A 14,937-nucleotide genomic window follows, 5' to 3' on the forward strand; every position below is an offset into this window, starting at 1 on the left:
ACATCAAGAATCAAGAAGCAGCTGTGTAGACTGAAAACAAAGAAGTACTCCATTGGTTTGGAGTGTGGGAGGGACTGTGAGACAAAAGAAACTCAAGGGAAGGTCTCCTGTACTCTGAGGTACCAGACTCCACCTCGGCAGATTCCAAGCCTTAGAAAGGAGGTTTGTTTCTGAAAAAAAAAATTGGATAAAAGCTTCAAGCTTAAATTTCAACAATAAAAAGAATTATAAAGTCTAAATTGAAATTGTGGGGAATTCAACTCTCATGTTCAAGAGGAGGTGTTTTATATATATTCATACTTCAAGTTAGCATCCAGCTCTCTGTGGTTAAAGCGGAGTAACAGTAAGCATATTTATAGTCAGAAAAGGAATGTGCTTTACAGATGGAGAACCCTTGATCCTGTGCTTGTTTTTACTACACTTGATGAATTGCTGATTGCAAAGAAATAGCCGTAGTATATCATTCGTGATTAAATCCCCATAAGGTCATTTCCATTCTCATTTCTAGTTCTGAGTATGCTGTTGCACCAAGTTAATTAACTACAAACCTTTCAAAAGATCTATCATAGAATTTAAAAGCGCCTGAAGCCACTCACTGCTGTGCAGTGTGACCATGGGGCCAGGAGAGCTGATAAAGTATACAGTGAGTCGCTCAGGTAACAGAGACATGACCCAATGTAGGGGACAAGTGTGATTCTTAGCGTTAACTGCCAACTTGATGAGATCTAGAATGACCTGGGAGATGGTCCTTTGGGCATGCCCATGAGGAACTGTACTGGTTGCTTAAATGATGTGTCGAAGAACCCATCTTTTTTTTTTTTTTTTTTTTGGTTATTTTATTTATTTACATTTCAAATATTATCCCCCTTCCCAGTTTCCCCTCCAAACAACCCCCCATCCCACCTTCTCATCTCTACCTCCACGAGGGTATTCCCTCATCCACCCACCCCCTCCCGCCTCACCACCCTAGCATTCCCTACGCTGGGGCATCAAGCCTTCACAGGACCAAGGACCTCCCTCCCACTGATGCCAAACAAGGCCATCCTCTGTTACATATGCTGCTGGAGCCATGGGTTCCTCCATGTGTGTTCTTTGGTTGGTGGTTTGGTCCCTGGGAGCTGGGGGGAGGGGTCTGGTTGGTTGATATTGTTGCTCTTCCTATGGAGTTGCAAATCTCTTCAGCTCCTTCAGTCCTTCCCCTAACTCCTCCATTGGGGACCCCGTGCTCACTGCAATGGTGGCTGCAAACATCCACATGGGTAGGATCATTCCTTGAGCCAGGGATTCTGACTGCAACAGTGAGGATGGTGAGCTGAGTGATAAGCATATTTGTGACTCTCTTACCCTGATTGTGAACATAAGCTGTTTCCCGGTCCTGCTGCCTTAGCTTCCCTGTCGATATGGACTGTGCCCTGAACTGTGACCTCAAATAAACCCACTTTCCTCTAAGACGCTTTCATCAGAGCATTTTGTCATAGGAACAAGACAAGATGGGAGGCTATCCACCAACCAGTAGCGAAATTTATTTATCAGGCTAGAGAGATGCTCCTTCCAGTTTCTCGGCAGTGGTGAAAGGGCAGGAGTGTTTGACTTCAGATCCCAGGACAAGGAATGGAGTTGCATATTTTACATACAAAACAGACCTGGCCTCCAGGTTCTCCCGACATCCCTGGCCCCAGTCCCTAACTCTGAACTTTTTAGCCCAGGGGTTGGGCTGCTGTTCTCCCAGAGGCTCTTCCCTGTATAAGCCACATTTTGGTCTCTCTTCTTCCCTCTCTTCTTCTTCTTCTTCTTCTTCTTCTTCTTCTTCTTCTTCTTCTTCTTCTTCTTCTTCTTCTTCTTCTTCTTCTTCTTCTTCTTCTTCTTCTTCTTCTTCTTCTTCTTCTTCTTCTTCCTCTTCCTCTTCCTCTTCCTCTTCCTCTTCCTCTTCCTCTTCCTGCTCGCTCTCTCTTTCTCGCCTTTCTCTCTTTCTTTTCCTTCTTCTCCCTCCTCAAAACTTGCATGTAATATAATATAATCTGCCTTGAATTGGCTCATTTCATTGATAGAGAAATAACTTATCATGGAGGAATAAGTCTTACAGCACACGTTTAACAGAAGGAATCGGGACAGCCCACACTTCTCGACCCTCAGGCTAGCACTTAGTCTAAGCTTCATCCATATTTTTTTTTTATGGGCAGACTGTGCAATGCTGTTATTGTTCCATATCGAGGTGAACATTTGTGTGATGAACAAAACAAGAGACCAGAGACAAAAGCAAGCTTGGAAATGTCATAAAGAAACTAATTTTTTTCTGAAGTATAAACATTGGAAACTGATTTCATTTCAAATCTGCAACTGCTGTTCAGTTGTTTCATTTAGGAAACAGTGCAGGAGGGAACTAGCTACCTTTGGGTGATCCAAAGATAGAATTTTCAATTCTGAGGGTCAGGCAGGAATACTTTGCCTCGCAGCGAAGATGTTCAGTTGACATCATCAATAAGCAGCGGTAATTTTATTCTTACCTTTTCATTCTATTATGCTATTCTACTTCAAGTCCATTCTTTTCTTTTACAGAAAGTAGAAATATCTCCATCATCGTCTTGAGGGTACAACCTTCATGTAATTACGTTATAAGCTAAAGCAAATCCTCTCAGGATTTATACTGAAATTCTAATCTTCTGTATTTCAGAATCCAGCTGCATTTGCAGGCAGGGTCTATAAGAGAGGAATTAAGTTAAAAGAAGACCTTAAGACTGAGATGCTCTAAAGTATTTGTTTCATATTCCTATACGGAGAAGAAACAGTATACAGAGTCTATGAACCAACCTACAGACAGGGATGACCTCTGCAAACCAGGACAAGAGCCTTAAAGGAAGACACTCACTCTCGTTACCATGAGAAAACACACCCCCATTGTTTAAGCCCCAGTCAGTGTTATGTTGTCATGAAACAAATACTGAAGAAACAAATACTGAAACAAATACTGCCCCCTCTCCTGTCACATTCAATTGGCTAGCTGGACTCCATTTCTGTTCATACCCAAATTTTTGAACCTTGATGGGTTGCCAGATAGAGCTTCCAAATTTAAATAATCATACAGTAGGATGTAAATTTCTACATCTTCTAAACCAAGATATGCCCTGGACCTCACCTCCCATACTCCATAATCTTAAAGACGCATGGGACCTCCTGCTTTACTGAACTTTCTGAATGGCAGCAATCTACAACATGCCCATTAATCTAAGCAGACTGTGATTAAGAGTCTGCTAGCATTCTTCTTGATTCCGATTTTGTATCTCCTTCACACTTCCAAGTGGGCATCGGAGAGCTCTTTAATGAAACAGGAGCCTAACATGTATAATGCAGCCAGTGGCATGTGTTTGTTTCCTCAGGTTTTTGGAGCTAAGTGCCACAAATTGGGCAGATTTAGACAACTCTCTGACATCCAGTGTCAGTTAGGCCACATCCTCTGAGGGGGGGTGGGGAAGTAGGGAGAATCTGGTCCATGCTTACCAAAATCTTTTCCATTGGTCTGTGTTGTGGTTTGAATAAGAATGATCCCCATAGGCTCATAGATTTGAATACTTAGTCATTAGGGAGTGGCACTACTTGACAAAGATTAGGAGATGTGACCTTGTTAGATAGAGCCTTGTTAGAGCAGAGTAACCTTGTTGGAAGAAGTGTGTCACTGGGGGGTGAGCTTTGGAGTTAACAAGCCTGGTTTCTCTCTCTCTCTCTCTCTCTCTCTCTCTCTCTCTCTCTCTCTCTCTCTCTCTCTCTCTCTCTCTGCTGTCACCTCCAATCCAATCCAGCTATTTCTCCAGTACCATACCTGCTTATGTGTCTCCTTGCTTCCTGCCATGAAGATAATGGACTAAACCTCTGAAACTGTAATACAGCCCCAATTGAATCGTTTCCTTTATAAAAGTTGTCTCTTCTCAACAATGGAACATTGGCTAACACAGTCTATCAGTATCACTGAATAACTTCTAATTTTAATGCAACCTTTTCTTAAAGTAACATCTATATTTAACAACAGATGTCAAGGCTCTTAGGAAATCTTAACAGGCTCCTACTACCAAACACACACCAGGGCTTCCTGATTGCACACACCAAAGAGCTGTCAATAGTTTCCATTTTCAAAATATTTTTCTCAAGCTAAGTTAAGGTTTGTTTCTTGAATTCCATTATCCAGTCTGCTTTGTCAGCTTGTGGTCCTTTTCTCTTCTGTTACCCACTTCTATCTAGTCTCCAAGCCATTCTTACAGGCAATCCCTGTATCACTAGTGTGTTAGTTGTTTTTCTCACTGTTTGACAGAAAAACATGATGAAAGTCACTTAAAGAAAACCTTGAAGAACCTATACATATCAACAGGAAAATAGGAAGCTTGTTGCGGGAATATGTGATAAAAAGAATTGATCAGAATGTCAGTAACTAGAAGCAACAAGTAGTTGTATTGGGGGGGGGGGCAGGACATTCAATGTCATGAATGATCAGAGAAATATAAATTAAAGCACAGATTATTATATTTTATACTGCATTACTTTAGCAAAGTATTTAGCCAAGTCAATTCCAAAAATCAATAGGTAGTAGTATTAATTGGTTTAACAACATAAAAGAAAATATCCTAGAAAAGTTGACCAGATAATCTACCTACATTGGCCACTCTACAGCTAGATGTTTCTGGAGCTCTTAGGATCAAGCTTAGTGTTGTTTGTTTAAATTTGACACAACCCAAATGTGTATAAATGTGCAGTAATGAAACCCTGAGAGCTGTGGAATATCCTCACAAGAACATTTTGCTCCTTGCAATGCATCCTTACAAAATTTCTCAGTTTCTTTCTCTACGGCTGTGAGAAAGTACTCGGGACAAAACAGCTTAAGGGAGAAAGGATTTACTCTGACTCACAGTACAAGCTACAGCGCATCATGACGGGGAAGCCAACCCAGCAGGATCTAGAAGCAGCTGGTCCCACTATAGCTGCCATCAAGAAGCAAGGAGCAATCTCAGCTCGCTCTCACCATTTACACCATTCAGGATCCCCATCCTAGGAATAATACTACCTCAGAGTTAAAACAGATCTTCTCACATCAATAAGATAATCAAGATAACCCCTCCCTCCACCTGCAAGCCCAAAGGCTCATCTACCAGACGATTCTAGATTCTGTCAAGTTGCCAACACTAAAAAATCCCTACTTGAAACATACTAATTTTCAATTAAAATTAGGGGGTGGCTGTAGTTAGACAAAGACAGTTGGGAGTGCCTAGTGTATGTAATTTCCATCCCGTTGTTACTTAACTTGCAAACATATGGTTGCACAGAATTTTATATCAATGGCATTTCTCAGTGTTTGCTGTTACTCTAGCATTCATAGCCTAGGCCTGGTCCAGCACCACCGTATACATTCTCTTCTCACACACTCTCTTTCCATAGCTCTCCAAAGCTTGGCAATATTATGTTTTTCCACTGCCCCCAAAACCATGTTCTTTGAAACGCCTTTGATTTTCTACCTGCTACACCTTTTTCTTAGAATGCCTCTTCCTCTCCTTTGTTCACTGCTGGAGCTAAATGACTTTATCTTTTCATAATTTTTGATACCCAACAGACGGTGAGTCATTTCCCCTCCCGACAGTACAGTCTGCTTAGCCAACTCTTCCTGTTTTCTTCAAATCATGTAAAACTTACTCATGGGGCTTCTGCTCTGTCTCTTCTGTACTGTGAGTCCAGAGTTAGTAACTCTTTAACTTCTTGATTCTGTTCTGGAAAATAATAAGTGTTCGCCAAATTATTTATTCCTTTTAAACAAATAAAGAATGAAGGGTCTTGGTACGAGGTCCAACCTGGCCTTATACTCATAATCCTCCTGCCTCACCTCCTGCAATACTAAGAACCCCAAGAGCTGTGCCACCATGCCCAGCTTCAATTTATTTAATGAAGAAATACGAAAATGCAAGGCTTATTGGTATTCTTGAAGCATATTATGAAGCTTTCTGTTAACAATGACAGGAAATCATCCCTAATTGCTATAAAAAAAATGAGGAGGACATAAAGTAATATGCTTAGAGCTCCAAAGAGATGCTCACATGAAGAATTAAGTGTCAGAGACCAGAAATCTTTGCCACCCCTCAAAATGAGTCATTTAAAAGATAAATGATAATATTCTTACTCAGAAGACAGACACCTTGAAAAGGTCAGAGATCCAATACATTCCAGCAGGCAATTATCTTTTAAAATGATAGATCCAAAATATTTTTAATTAAGGCTCAACTTTTTTTTTTTTTTTTTTTTTTTTGTCCTGGAGACAGCAAAATCAAAAACATGCAAAGAAAAAGAAGTGTTCCAAAGGAGCAGAGCAATGTTACTTATCATTTAGTGCCTGGGGGTACATCAGTCCCATTGGGAATAGAGAGAATAATTTTCCCAATACCAAAAAGCCAGTTGTTGCCGCTCACAAAAGCAGGCATTCTAAAGAGATTCTACACATGTGCACTAACACAGCTGGTGCTCTGGTCATCATGAACAATCAGTTTCATCATAAGGAAAATAGGAAAGCTTCCCTATAATATGGAACTAGAAAATTACACTTGTCTTCCATACTCATATCTAAACTATGCTATAAAGCCAAATATCATATATATTTAATTTCAAAAAGTATATTTCAAAACAAGTATTGTCGAAGATGCTGGGAAAAGATCCCTTATCCATGCTGATAGAATGTAAACCATTCTGCCCACTGTGGAAATCAGTGCAAACTTACATCAGAAGACTAAAACCAGAAGTACCATATGATTCAGCATTCCACTTGTAGAAACAAGTTTAAAAAGAAGCTCCAATTTTGGTTTTAAACTCAAACATTAACTTCCCCCAGGGACACATCCTGGGAAGAGCACATTCCAAAGACTCAAACAAACATTCCAGGAAGAAAGGCCCAAGATAAGAGTTTATGAGGGAGAGGAGCCCTCAACACAGTACAACTGGGTAAACAGAAGCCACTTAAGCTCACCCTCATGATTGTAAAGATAAGGTGCAAATTTGAGTTACCTAGAAACTGGGCCTGGGAACAGCTGTTGGAGTTTAGCCTCTGTGGTCATTGTTTAAGAGGTAATTGTATAACTGTCCTTGTGAATCTGTGAGAATGGTATATAAACTGCCCTTAACTTTAGTTCGGGGTTCCTCTTGCCTGCATGCAGGAGAACCCCAGTGCACTGGTTATCATTATCAATAAACCTCATGTTATTGCAGTGAATCCCATCTGTGGGTGTTTCTGTGGGAGCGCATTCCCCCCGGTTTTTGGATCTTTAGATCCAACACATTCAAGGTATCCACTGGAGGGACTCCTAGTCTGAATGCCACAGAGATGCTGCACACTATAGCAATGGTTGCTACTCAACTCTTCACAATAGCCAGGACATGGTACTAGCCCAGAATCAAGAGGTGAATGAACAAAGAAAATCTCTCTTTCTCTCTCTCTCTTTCTCTCTGTCTCTCTCTGTCTCTGTCTCTCTGTCTCTGTCTCTGTCTCTGTCTCTCTCTCTCTCTCACACACACACACACATACACACACACTCACACTCATATGCACAGAGTGGAATTTTATATGTCTAAAAATAATATTTACACTTTATCATTTTCAGGGAAATAAATAAATTAGAGACTATCAAACAGCAATAGAGGCAAATATAAGCAAAACACATGATATACTTATATAACACATCAAAACACCAATTAATTTACATCTAATTTAAAAAATAAAAAGAAATTAGTAATCAAAAGCCCCTCATTAAAAGTAACTTTAAGCAAATTTGAAGCCTGAAGATTTGCTATAGTGAAGAATTGTCACTTTAATGCACATTTATCATAGCAATTAAAATGTGGGAGAGTCCCCTCCCTTCTACCTTTGTGAGAGCTGAATTTTAACACACTCTTTTCATAGGAAACTATTATTATTATGTTTGTTTCAAAGCCATACATTTTGTGAATTAATACGACTTTAACCAAAGACAACCCAGGAGTTACAAAACATAGCACAGACTCTTGGCCGTCTGTTTCCCCATCCTTTTGCCAGCATATTCTTCCAAATGGACCATATTCTTCTGTGCTGAAGAGAAGAGAAGCCATAAATAAGGTCCACTGTTCTCCATTGACTTTCTCTACATATTTTCCAGTTGTTTCTTTATATCACGGCACACATTTGCTATAAATGACAACCTGGGCACATGCAGTGGTTCACAGCATGAGCTGTGCCTCTGTGGGATCCCTCGGTGTAGCAAAGCCTCATAAAATGAACCTTTACTGCTCCTTAGGGCTTTAGTCCATGGCCTCTCAGAACTGCATCTGCACTTCAAACATCTTTATAGCTTCTCTGTGGAAGCCAACAATACCCAGAGGGAACCATTTTTATTTTGTTTTTTAGTAGGAGACATGAAACCAGGTTCACCAAAACTCTGAGACCTTGGCTAGAAAGCTGACTGGGAAAGAGCATTGAATGTTTCTCATTGTCTTGTTAAAATGGCTGTTAGGGAATGTACCCACAATATTTTTTCTCTTTTTCTTTCTGATGTTTGTTTGTCTGCTTGCTTACTTTAATTTTGCCACCAGAGAACCAGAGACAACAAATCACTTTGCGCCACCAATCTGAACTCCAGCATTAGTTCCTAACATTTGTTCTAGAATGTCTATAACAGCAGTGGCCATGAGCAATTGATGTAACTACTTGTGTACTCAAAGCCCCCTAAAGGCGCACTAGAACGACTCTGCAAGATGTGACATATAAAACAATCTGCCTGGGTGCTGCACCGTGGTGTGTTGACACTAACAAAATGGGAGATGGGCTCATTCCAAAACCCATTCCCGGGCTACACATGGCAATCCTGAGCTCTGTGTGCCATAGACTCACTAAAAGAATGTCCTAGGGGCTGGACGAACCAGAAATAATGAACATTCCTCAGTGTTGTACAACTTTCAGTTGCCTGATAAACTGTGTCTGTGCACATAAAAAAAATACTGAAATGTGAAGTATGCTGAAAACCTGACCTATCATGACTTCTTCACGATTAGTTTGTGTTAGATTCACTCATTGCTTCTTATGAAAAATTTGTCTTGGATGAAGGACAGAAGAGAGTTTATCTGGTTATTTTCACCCTGCAATACCATTGTCTCCTCTAGGCAAAAATATAGACAGTTAACATTTATTAGTGTGCCTGTGTGTGTGTGTGCACAAGCATGCATGCACACTCACTCACATGCACACAGGAGAGGGAGAGAGAGAGAGAGAGAGAGAGAGAGAGAGAGAGAGAGAGAGAGAGAGAGAGAGAGAGTTGACACAGCATGCATGTGGAGGTCAGAGGACAACCTACAGAAGTTGGTTCTCTCCTTCCACTCTATGGGTCCTAAGAATTAATTAAAGCCATCAGGCTTGGCAGAAAATACTTTTAACCTGAGAAGCTATCTCACTGGCTCTACAGACACAGTGAAATTGATGTCTAGCTGATCCAGCCTCACTGTGTTTAGACTAGTTCAGATATGTTTTATACCTGCTGAGATAGAAAGCACTAATAAGATTTTACAGGATCAAACGGCAATGTAAAAATTATCCTAAGATGGCACCAATTTAGTATAATAAATTTAGAGTGATTTTTCTCTCTGTTATGGAAGGATCTGCACTACAAGTTATTATATAAAATACATATTTTACTAGCTTTACTTCAGAAATGTTCATTTACTTCAAAATGTGTTCATTTTTCTGGATATGTACACAAATACCAAGTATTCAAATAATGTTTTCATATTATTTATAATTCTTGTTTCCCTTTTTAAAAGATGGATAAGTGACCTTTTCCCCCTACATTTTCCACTAAGTACAAGTAAAAAATTCCGGATATATGCATAACAAAGAGAATGTTGTTTCAGTGAGATGATCTCTCAGGTAAAGGGGCTTGCAGCCAAGACTGACACACTAAAGTCAATACTTAGAAGCCACATGGTGGGAAGAGAAAACCAGTCTCCTCTGAGCCCTCCACGTATAGACATACGCAGAGTACACATAAGCAAATGTACAAGCAACAATTTGTTTAAAAGAATAAAAAAATGGGAAGTTGACAGGTTAGCTAGGGAAAGAGCAATGTGGGGCCAAACATGTCATGTGCTGAATTTTCTGGGGTTTCTTTTTGCCTCACAGATTCCATATTTGGACCCAGAAAAGTTAGCAACCCAGAAATATGATTGGGCAGAGTCAGGCAAGAAAAGCCACCAGTTAAAGAATCAGAAAAGGGGCAGCCAATAAATAAATAAATAAATCAATAAATAAATCTTTTAAAACTGCTTTACTGGAAGTAAAATACAGAAGAAATATACATTAAGGCTCCCTCCACCCAGTGGCAACAAAGTAGCCTCTGCCCTTTACTACCATGGTATAAAAAGAGGCCTGGGAAAAAGTCAAGACTCTCCATCACTTAGACCAATAAAGCCCAGCCTGCCTACCCCAGCCTGTGTGCTCTCAGAGAGACCCCATAAGGCGCAGAACCTTCAGACTGTCTAGTAACGAGGAAGAGACTCTGCCCTATCCCACCTCAAACCTCAACTTGGCAGAGATGGGTAGACTCTGGACCTCCCCTCTCACCAACAGTGACAAGATGGATACTCTTGTCTGTGCTGAAGTGACACCCAAGGAAGCAAGCCGGGAAAATCAGGACTTGGACAAACAGACGAACAAACAAACAAACAAACAAACAAACAAAAAACCCCAATTCATAGATGTTAACTCGAAGACAGCAGAAACGCCAGAATTGTTTGACATTTTGATGCTGCTTTTTCAAAAGTCCTTGAGAGACTGTGAAGAGACTTGAAACAAATTTACAAGTAGTGTAGGCAAAGAAATAAAGACTATCAAGAAACAACTGGAAATTTGGAGAACTTCGGAGGTGTAATAACCAAAAGCTCACGGGATAAGTCCAACAGTAGAATGAGGATCAGGTGGGGTGGAAGGCAGGGTCAATGAACATGGAATGTAAGCCTCTTCCACTCTGAACAGCGAAGAAAAGGGAAGTGGGGAGGTGTGGAAGAATGGAGCCTCATGGACTTTTGGGACTCAGAAAATAGCTGACATTCATCAGGACAATAGAAGGAGAGAAAGAGTTCAGGACTGGAATGAAATAAGCCATAACTAAGAAGTTCCCAATTTAAAATTCTATAAACACTTTGCTCTTACATGACGAACAGCTGATTGGACTTGATTGTGCTAATTTGATCTGTTTCTGTTGGTGTTTGTGTCAGCTGGGTATAGTCAGATTGCTGGTGATAGCTGTTCTTATGAGTTATGACTCAAGGTGGTCTATATTTATGCAAAGAAGAAAACATGTTGTTGACAACGATATTCTAATAGACATCTGAATGGATTCTGAGATAAGGAGAAATGAAAACAACTTAAACAAGACAATGCAAAGTGATTGTTTAGAGACAGTATGGTTTGATATATGTCAAAGAAAAGCCCAGGTTGAGGTGTTGATAAAATATAAATTAGGCTTTTACTTTCTCCTGCCTCAGATGGTTCTGGATAGTTCTCTTTTCTACTGGCCAAACTCAAAGAGAGCCCTTACCACACTTTCACATTTGTCAGATAGTGTCTTCTTATTCTATTTTTATGTGGATGGGCATTGGATTTTCTGAGCCTGGAGTTACAGAAAGCTGTGAGCTGCCATCTGTGCACTGGGAATCAGTCCTGGTCCCCTGCAATAGTTGCAGTACTCTTAACTGCTAGACCATCTCTTCAGCCCCCAGAGAGTCTTAAGCACATTTAATCTTTTAATCTTTAAAACAACTTATGAATGAATAAAGTGAAGCCAAGGGTTAAAAATCTCACCCTTAATCATGTATTTATTAAGGGGCACATCTAGTAATTCAGACAATCTGACTTCTGTTTTACTTGTCTTGAAAGAAGGACTATGGAACATTGAAGAACACTTCACTTATAGAGACAAGGAAGTTAATATATCATTGTTGCCAAATGACAAAAATACGGTTGCAAGTGTTTTATACTAAGCTAATTGAAAAACATACTTGCAGATGTGAAACCCCAGTAGTGTCAATTATTGAACTACAAAATACCCAGGAGATAAATGCTTTCTTACCTTTACTCTCAGATAATGCACCAGAATTCACTAGAAATTTCTAGTGTGCTAGAAATTCAGATTGTAACAAAGAACAAAGGAGTCTTCCCCTCCCCCCCCACCCCCGCCAAAGAACTGTTGATCATTTCTCAAATGATGGAAGAAAATGACAGAGGCCTTCTCTTTTGGGGAAATCCCTATTAGTGATTGTAGATTCACCTTATGTGGTCATTACATCATTCTGGTACAAGAAGAAAAATCTACTCCATTCGTTTTCACATTCAGGGAGCATGCACTTTCAGAAGCTAGCACAGCAGCACAGGAATGTTCTTAACACCATGTGACAAAGTCTGGTTGTTTTCCAGGCAGTACAGTTATTCAAGCCCTGGAGGGTATAGAATATTCATGGCTTCATAACCCTCTGCATATAATTTCTTTGATCCTCTAGTCCATAGTAACATACACATGAATAACAGAAATGGAATGCATTGCATCTGTACAATACAGCTTCCTTCAATTAGGATAGTTTTTGAGGAGGGGCTTCAGTTAAAAGGATAATATGCCACAGTTAAGTATAATATGTCTCCCAGAAGCTAATAGAAAGATTGGAGCATTTCCCAAGAGGCTGCCACATCTCAGTTGTCAAAGGGTGCTTCGTTTTCTATGCAAGATCAGCAGCATGTGTACCAGATTTATTGAACTAAAGGATTATTTTCTGAGAAAGAGACAGCAAGAAGAATAAATTCACAGGACAAAGTAACTATAATAAGGTTTTCTAAACTTAAATGCGCTGTATCACTCTGAGTCCTGTGTTGTGATTATACAAAAATTGTTTTTGTCCATGCACAAAGTGTAAATTAATGACAGTGATATTGACTTATCAACAATGGATAATTTGGAGAAATCATCTCTTTATTCCTGAAGCATTTATTGAACATTTTATCTGTGTGCCCAGAAGCTCATTGTAAGAAGACTGAAGTGATTTAAGAAAAAAAATTAATGTGGCAATTCTGTGGGAAAAAAATGTGCTTAAAGTACCACTCAAATGCAAATGAAGAGGATTCTATTGTTGAGTTGCAAAGAAGATTATACTAAACATAGGACACTTGATGTGTGGCTTATGGCAGTCTCCTAATTAAGCACATTATAGGCAATGATTTTAGCCCATATGACAACATGGAGAGAGGCACCAACATAAAGGTGTTAACATCTTTGGATTGTTTTCACACTAACAAAGGATAATCTAATGTTACATGGGGGTCTTCTGACTCGTGGAAGAGGATGGAGGTGAGAATGGCCATGGAGGTTTTGGACCAGTATTAAATAAAACATAGGAGGCTCTGCTGAGCAATGAGAAGTTAGCCTTTGCTACAGTTGTTAGACAGGTCATGCAGAACAAGAGAGAGAGAGAGAGAGAGAGAGAGAGAGAGAGAGAGAGAGAGAGAGAGAGAGAGAGAGAGAGAGAAACTGACTCAGTGCTGCAGCCCACAAGTCATATCTGACTCATCACAAGGTTTTATGAAACCTGTGAGCAAGAAAGTTCCAGAGAACCATCATGTAATCAAATAGTGTGAGTCTCAGGGGTGTTAGAACTGAGTGAGCAGATACATACAGAACGTAGGCAGTGTGATACTAACAGTCATTTTACCAATGTTTGTAATCCAAGAAAAACTCTGGCTCCAGCTTGCTTTTTACTGTTCACCCCAATATATTCCTCTTCCCTTGTATGTCTCTCCCACTAGACTTCATACCTTGTTAGAACAAACAATTCTCTCCTCCGAACACCCATGGATCTTTGGAAATCAATGGTTTGAGTTTATTTCATTATACTACTCTGAATTAACAATGGAGGGCTACTGATTTTTTTGATTTGATTTTGTAGCCAGCCACTTTGCTGAAGTTATCAGCTAGAGAAACTCCCTGGTAGAGTGTCGGGGGTCGCTTATGTCTGCTATCACACCATTCGTGACTAGTGATACCTTGACTTCTTCCTTTCCAATTTGTATCCCCTTGAGCTCCTTTTGTTGTCTAATCACTCTAGTTAGAACTTCAACTACTATATTGAATAAATAAGGAGAGAGTAGGCAGCCTTGTCTTGTCTGTGATTTTAGTGGGATTGCTTTAAGTTTCCCTTCATTTAATTTGATAGTGGTTATTGGTATATTTATTATGTTTAGATATGTGCCTTGTATCCATGAAGGGGTATTAGATTCTGTCAAAGGCTTTTTCTGCATCTAATAAGATGATCATGTGTTTTTATTTTCTTTCACTTTTGTCTTAGTCAGGGTTTCTATTCCTGCACAAACATCAAGACCAAGAAGCAAGTTGGGGAAGAAAGGGTTTATTCAGCTTACACTTCCACACTGCTGTTCATCACCAAAGAAAGTCAGGACTGGGACTCAAGCAAGTCAGAAAGCAGGTGCTGATGCAGAGGCCATGGAGGGATGTTACTTACTGGCTTACTTGAGTTCCAGTCCTGACTCCCTTTGGTGATGAACAGCAGTGTGGAAGTGTAAGCTGAGTAAACCCTTTCCTCCCCTACTTGCTTCTTGGTCATGATGTTTGTGCAGGAATAGAAACCCTGACTGAGACAACTTTGTTTATATATTGGATTATGTTGATAGATTTTTGTATGTTGAACCATCCCTGGGATGAAGCCTAATTGATCATGGTGAATATTTTTGATGTGTTCTTGGATTTGGTTTGTGAAAATTTTATTAAGTATTTTTGTGTCAATATTCATATGCAAAATTTTTTCGGAAATTTTCTCTCTTGAGTCTTTGTATGGTTTAGATATCAGGGTAATTCTAGCCTCATTGGATGAATTTGGCACTGTTCTTCTGTTTTT

At 39.8% G+C, this 14,937-nt stretch overlaps 1 long non-coding RNA gene across 1 annotated transcript in view; it reads right to left on the reverse strand.

The window, feature by feature from the left end:
* Nucleotides 1-925: 925 nt before the first annotated feature.
* Nucleotides 926-14,937, reverse strand: part of LOC143434394 (uncharacterized) — a 35,134-nt gene continuing 21,122 nt past the window's right edge. The window contains exons 2-3 of the long non-coding RNA XR_013103866.1: nt 5,671-5,744; nt 926-2,697 (exon numbers count right to left, since the gene is read on the reverse strand). This is a non-coding gene — a long non-coding RNA (uncharacterized LOC143434394). The remainder of the gene's footprint in view (nt 2,698-5,670; nt 5,745-14,937) is intronic.

The sequence above is a fragment of the Arvicanthis niloticus genome, chromosome 14 (genome assembly GCF_011762505.2).
Source record: "Arvicanthis niloticus isolate mArvNil1 chromosome 14, mArvNil1.pat.X, whole genome shotgun sequence".
In the NCBI taxonomy this organism is placed as follows: Eukaryota; Metazoa; Chordata; class Mammalia; order Rodentia; family Muridae; genus Arvicanthis; species Arvicanthis niloticus.